Source organism: Acartia tonsa, chromosome 8 (genome assembly GCF_053477335.1).
Source record: "Acartia tonsa isolate MP-2025a chromosome 8, ASM5347733v1, whole genome shotgun sequence".
In the NCBI taxonomy this organism is placed as follows: Eukaryota; Metazoa; Arthropoda; class Copepoda; order Calanoida; family Acartiidae; genus Acartia; species Acartia tonsa.
Window position 1 is genome coordinate 29,332,315 of NC_137267.1, and position 7,437 is coordinate 29,339,751.

Consider the following 7,437-nt stretch of genomic DNA (forward strand, 5'->3'; position numbering starts at 1 on the left):
GAGTTTTTTCAAAGCTGTTTACAAAAATACAACTAGCTTCATTCAGTTTTATTCTTTTATGTTATTTGTGTCTAAAATATTGAAAATTTGACAAATCAAAGTGCAAATTTCAAGCTATATTGTTTATAAAACAAGGATGACAACATCCATAGAAGCGAAGCTCTGAAGAAACTGTAGGACAAACTAACATTAACACTTGAAGAGTTCAGAACTGAATAATCAGAATGTAAAAGTGTAAAGCCGAAACAAAATTGTAAGTAAATTTGTTGAAAAACAGGATACTGTGTAGTGTTGACTAAAGAGAAGCTTTGCTCATTTTTTGGGGGGGTTGGGGGTGTCCCACCGCCCAAGAAAATAGTTATAAACCTTCCCGGGACCTATGAGAAGCTACCCTGTAAAGGAGAACCCGATCGGTTCAGCGGTTAGCGAGATCCTTCGCTACAAACAGACAAACAAACAGACAGACAGACATCGTTCTACTTTGTATATAATAGGATAGACAGCTAAATAAGGGTAAAGGCTAAATGGGTTAGCTGTCACAATAAAGCTGCTGCTTGCAAATAAGAATGTGCAAATCAAAGGCTCTTTAGTTGGTATTAGAATTTAGCATAGCTAGGTTCGCCCCCTGTAGCTGTAGGATTGAGTCCCTAGGTGTGGACGCACAGTTACTTTATAAATCCAACCCAGGATAATTACAGAGTAAACAGTTATAATATTATTACTTGCTTGCATCTTATATATTAATAAAGTTGATCAACAAAACAAAGTGAATATTTTATTTGTAAGAATAGCGAATCTTCTCTATAATTAACTACTGTCTGCTATACGTCCATAATACAACTGTTTAAGGACATACTTACATTTTTAGGACTTTCTTATATAGATGCTTTGCTTTTAAAGTTTTAACATTGTACTTTGTTGTCCTAGGAATCAGTATTCTAAAAATAAGATCAATATGATATTTTATCATTGTTAAATTTTGTTGTTAAAAAGTTTGCAAGGATGACAACATCCATAAGTAGCGAATCACAAAAAAAATCGTGGATTAAGTAGATTTAAAGTTTATTTATTAAAATCAAGAATAGATTAATTAGAAAAAATAAACACGAAACCTTGTATTATTTTGTATGATAACGATGGTTAAAGTAAATTACATACTAGATGCGCATAACAATGGAAAAAAACTATTTTTATACTGTCATCGCAAAAAAGTTTGAAAATCGGACCAAAAATACCAAAGATATGGAGAAATATGTAAAATAGATCTTTTCATGAAAATACACTTTTTCGAATTTTAGTCTTCTGCTAACCTAAAAAGTTACTTTAGGAGCCTAGAAATACATGTACAAAATTTCAGCTCTCTATCTCTACTGGCGACCTAGCGCCAGGCATGTAAAATATCAACAGATAACGGTAGCACGGCGGTTTTAACAATATCTCAGCAATGTGCAGGTTTTAAGCTCTTCTGCATATTTCAATTTAAACACATAAGGACAAAGGTATATTATCCAAAAAATCTTTTGTCAAAGTCTGCTCTACACCTAGCGCCAGTCAGTTTTCTAAAATCATGCATTTCAACCTGTGAAAATAGAAATCGCCAGCGCTAGGTGTAGAGTAGACTTTGACAAAAGATTTTTGGGATATTATATCTTTGGCCTTATGTGTTTAAATTGAAATATGCAGAACCCCTAAATTCATCTTCCATGCCATTCTCTGAGCATTTTAATTTTTTTATGAAATAACGGTATTTCAAAACTGCCCTTTGAAAAGGCCTAAAAAATATCTTTTTTTGTCACTTTTTTCACTGCTTATAGTTACAACTTATTAAGATATTACGCTCAGTTAAAAAAAATCGGCGCCTCCAGCACCAAAACCTGCAAAAACTGGCAGTTAAACTTCTGTGCCCCTACTTGCCCCCCTCTTCGGCCAACAGTAGTTGTCTCAAGAAGTAAAAGAGATATCAATACACAGAAAGAAAACTTTTTAAATAAAACTGAACTAAGTAACTATTACAGATTTCATTTTGGGACTTTCTTTCTAGGGGCTTGTGGAGCAAAAGACCCCCCAAAACACTAAGAATATGAGTTCTGAGCTTATTTTTAAAGTTATCAACCTGATTTTTTTATAGAAAACTTTGTAAATAAAACTGAACTCAGTAATCATTACACATTTCGTTTTAGACTTTCCTTTGAGGGGCTTGTGGAGCAAAAGCCCCCCAAAAACTAAAATTATGAGTTCTGGACTTATTTTTAAAGATATCAACCTAATTTTTTTGAGAAAACTTTTTCACATAACCAAACTCAGCAACCTATACAGATTTCATTTTGGGACTTACCTTCCAGGAGCTAGTGGAGCAAGAGACCCTCCAAAACACAAAAAATATGAGTTCTGAGCTTATTTGTAAAGATATCAACTTGATTTTTTTAAAGAAAACTTTTAAAATAAAACTGAACTCAGTAATGTTTACACATTTCATTTTGGGACTTTGCTTTGAGGGGCTAGTGGAACAAAAGACCCCCAAAAACACAAAAAATATGAGTTCTGAGCTGATATATAAAGATATCAACCTGATTTTTTTAAAGAAAACTTTTTTAACATAACCAAACTCAGTAATGTTTACAGATTTCATTTTAGGACTTTCCTTCTAGGGGCTAGTTGGGCAAAAGACCCACAAAACTAAAAATATGAGTTCTGAGCTTATTTTTAAAGATATCAACCTGATTTTTTTGAAAACTTTGTTAACATAACCAACCTCAGTAACATTTACAGATTTCATTTTGGGACTTTCCTTCTAGGGGCTAGTGGGTCAAAAAAAACCAACACAATAAAAATATGAGTTCTGAGCTTATTTTTAGAGATATTGAGCAGATTTTTCAATGAAAACTTTTTGAACATAACTGTACTAGGTACCCATTACAGATTTAATTTTGGAACTTTCCTTCTAGGGGCTTGTGGAGCATAATACCCTCCAAAACACTAAAATATGGGGGGGTTTTTTGCTCCACAACAATCTGTAAACATTACTGAGTTCGGTTATGTTAAAAAAGTTTTCTTTAAAAAAATCAGGTTGATATTTTTAAATATAAGCTCCTAACTCATATTTTTTGTGTCTTTGAGGGTCTTTTGCTCCACAAGCCCCTCAAAGAAAAGTCCAAAATGAAATGTGTAATGATTACTTAGTTCAATTTTATTTACAGAGTTTTCTTTAAAAATATCATGTTGATATCTTTAAAAAAAAGCTCAGAACTCATATTTTTGTGTTTTGGGGGGTCTTTAGCTACACTAGCCCCTAGAAGGAAAGTCCCAAAATAAAATCTGTAAAGGTTACTGAGTTTGGTTGTGTGAAAAAGTTTTCTCAAAAAAAATTAGGTTGGTATTTTTAAAGATAAGTCCAGAACTCATATTTTTAGTTTTTGGGGTCTTATGCCCAACTAGCCACTAGAAGGAAAGTCCTAAAATGAAATCTGTAAACATTACTGATTTTGGTTATGTTAAAAAAGTTTCCTTTAACAAATCAGGTTGATGTCTTTATATATCAGCTCAGAACTCATATTTTTTGTGTTTTTGGGGGTCTTTTGCTCCAAAAGCTCCTCAAAGAAAAGTCCCAAAATGAAATGTATAAACATTACTGAGTTCAGTTTTATTTTAAAAGTTTTCTTTACAAAAATCAGGTTGATATCTTTAAAAATAAGCTCAGAACTCATATTTTTGTGTTTTGGGGGGTCTTTTGCTCCACTAGCACCTGGAAGGAAAGTTCCTAAATAAAATCTGTATAGGTTGCTGAGTTTGGTTATGTGAAAAATGTTTTCTCAAAAAAAATTTGGTTGATATCTTTAAAAATAAGTCCAGAACTCATATTTTTAGTTTTTGGGGGTCTTTTGCTCCACAAGCCCCTAGAAGGAAAGTCCCAAAATGAAATCTGTAAATGTTACTGAGTTCCATTATGTTAACAAAGTTTTCAAAAACAATCAGGTTGATATCTTTAAAAATAAGCTCAGAACTCATATTTTTAGTGTTTTGGGGGGTCTTTTGCTCCACAAGCCCCTAGAAGGAAAGTCCCAAAATGAAATCTGTAATGGTTACTTAGTTCAGTTATAATTAAAAAGTTTTCTTTCTGTGTGATATCTCTTTTACTTCTTGAGATAACTACTGTTGGCCGAAGAGGGGGGCAAGTAGGGGCACAGAAGTTTAACTGCCAGTTTTTGCAGGTTTTGGTGCTGGAGGCGCCGATTTTTTTAAACTGAGCATAATGTCTTAATAAGTTGTAACTATAAGCAGTGAAAAAAGTGACAAAAAAAGATATTTTTTAGGCCTTTTCAAAGGGCAGTTTTGAAATACCGTTATTTCATAAAAAAAAATAAAATGCTCAGAGAATGGCTTGAAAGATGAATTTAGGTGTTCTGCATATTTCAATTTAAACACATAAGGCCAAAGATATAATATCCCAAAAATCTTTTGTCAAAGTCTACTCTACACCTAGCGCTGGCGATTTCTATTTTCACAGGTATAAAATACATGATTTTAGAAAACTGACTGGCGCTAGGTGTAGAGTAGACTTTGACAAAAGATTTTTTGGATAATATACCTTTGTCCTTATGTGTTTAAATTGAAATATGCAGAAGAGCTTAAAACCTGCACATTGCTGAGATATTGTTAAAACCGCCGTGCTACCGTTATCTGTTGATATTTTACATGCCTGGCGCTAGGTCGCCAGTAGAGATAGAGAGCTGAAATTTTGTACATGTATTTCTAGGCTCCTAAAGTAACTTTTTAGGTTAGCAGAAGACTAAAATTCGAAAAAGTGTATTTTCATGAAAAGATCTAATGTAAAACATATAAAAATAGCCAAAACCTGATAAAAGGCAGTCTGACCGCCATTGCTTTCTTTAAACGACGGGAAATTTAATTTTGATATCTTTATCTGAAAAATTTTTGAAAATCGGACCATAAACACCAAAGATATGGGGAAAAATATAAAGATAGCCAAAAACCTGCTATAAAGCGATCCTAACGTCTCGAATGTTTTATAATTAATTGTGTTCCTTAATGATGGGAATGTTGTCAAAAAAATTTTCTGGTGGTTCATGTGTATTTTTAGAGAAAATTACTTTTTCTAGTCATAGCGGTCAGACCGCTCCTTAGCCGCTTTTTAGCGGCCAGCCGCTAAATCTTAAAACAGCTGTAGAGTGGCCAATTTTGCAGGTAGGATGACCAAATTTTAGGACGAACTTTTATTTTTCATAACAAAAAAATTACTTTTTCTGATCATCGCCGAAAAACGGCAAATAACGAAAACCGCCATTTTCTGCGGTTACGGCGGTAAAACGGTGGTTGGCGGCGCAAACTAATATTTTTATCTGTTTATTATTGCTCAAGGATTTACCAAAAAAAAATTTAGGTCTCTAGCTGTAATAGAAGTCACGATATTCATGATATATGTCTGTAGTAAAAGCCGGACAAAAATCGGTCATAAAGTCGGTCAGGGAGCGGTCAAACGGAAGGTCATTGATATCTAAGTATTCACCAAAAAAAATTTAGATTTCTATCTTATACACAAAAGTCATAATGTAGAAATTAAGATTTATTTAGATTTTTTTTTGCTACCCAACCGACTTTGACCGGACACCACGACCGACACAGACCAGATATCCTAATAAAATCAACTCTTGCCGACGTATAATTACTAAACTTAAAAAGTCATGAAGTTACAGCTCTCCATCTTACCTACAAAAAAAATGAGATTGAAAAAACTAAAGGGGGGGGGGGGCTCTTTGAGCCCTCCCCCCTCCCCCCCGATCTGTAAGGTACTAAAACGCAACAAAAAAAGAAGAAAATTGCCATTATGAACAAAAATAGTAAGATCTTTAATTTGACAGCTTACTTTTTGAATTCTGTTAAACTGTTTTTAACCTATTTTTAAAACGTATATAAAGAATATACTATGACACCAGTAGAATCAGACTGCAGAGCCTAAATTTGAATTAAGTCCCCAATAAACTTTTTTGGGGGGATTTGAATATTAATTTTTACTGTTGCCGTGGTCATTTTGACCAGAGCAAAAGGTCTTTTTTTATTTGGGTAAAATTCGTAGCTTTTAGAGTGTTTTGCTTCATAAATATTGTATTCTGGTATAGAGTAAAATTAGGCCTTATGATTTTACTATAAAAATTCACTAAAAAGTTAATTCTTTATAATATATCAATGAATTAACATTAACATGTTTGTGTTCTATCTCTTATTTTAAAAACATAAAAAATGACTGTAAAGGGTTAAATGACAACAAATGTTTATGAAATACAACAAATTTTTTTTTGTCACATATACAAATGTGATATAAAATAAGATTATTCAAACTTATTTTTTAAAATAATTTTAAAAAGTATGTATCTTTTATGTGTATGGTTTTCATTCTTTTCATTTTATTTAAATAAAAATTATTTAACTACATTGGAAATAAGTCACTTTGTGAAAACACTCTTTCTTTGAATTGTAAAGAATGGAAATAAAACAAGACTTCTTATTGGTTAGACTTTAGAATTATTTGTTTTATTGTAAATATTAGATTTTTCAATGAAATTAATTGTTTTGGAAAAAAAAAATTATTTCCAATGAACAGAGTAATGTTTTTTTTATTGTATCAATATAAAGTGAATTATTTAAAAATGTTCTGTAAGCCACAATATTACCCGAAGTAAAAAAAGAGCTTTTGCTCCGGTCAAAATGACTACAGCAACACTAAAAATTAATTTTTAAATCCCCCAAAAAAAGTTTATTGGGACTTAATTTAAATTTGGGCTCTGCAGTCTGATTCTATAGGTGTCCTAGTATATTTTTGACCCCCCATTCAAAAATAGGTTAAAAACAGTTTAAGTAATTATTGAAAAAATCTATTTTGTTGAACCCCATTTGTCAATATTACTGTTTGCATATTTTATTAATATGTTTATTTATTTCAGTTTGTTTCCTGTCAAGATAATTATTCATGTATGCTGATATGTTATTTAATATGAAATGTTGTGATGCCTTGTATTTATTTCCTATCATATATAGAAGCTTGGACGTCTTTATTTAATTGTATGCGAATCTCGGTGAATAGCTATTTAAGGTTTTAAGATTATTTGTTTTATTAATGTTCTGTTTTTTACAGATTAACAATGATTGGCTAGTATAGAATTGGGGTTTTGTTGATTTAAAGGTAATTATATGTCAATATCACCATTGAATCAACAAAAACTTTGAACCTTTTGTGATTTAAATAAAAATAGATAGTCGATGTTGTTAGTAATTAGTAGGTATCAAATAGCCCATAGAATTTAGATATACAATCAGTTTTTTTTGTAGACCTCTTATTTTTGAAGTAATTTAAGTTTTTAAAAAAATTAAGTTAATTAATCAAGAAAGAAGAAAATTGCCATTAATTTGACACCTTATATTTTG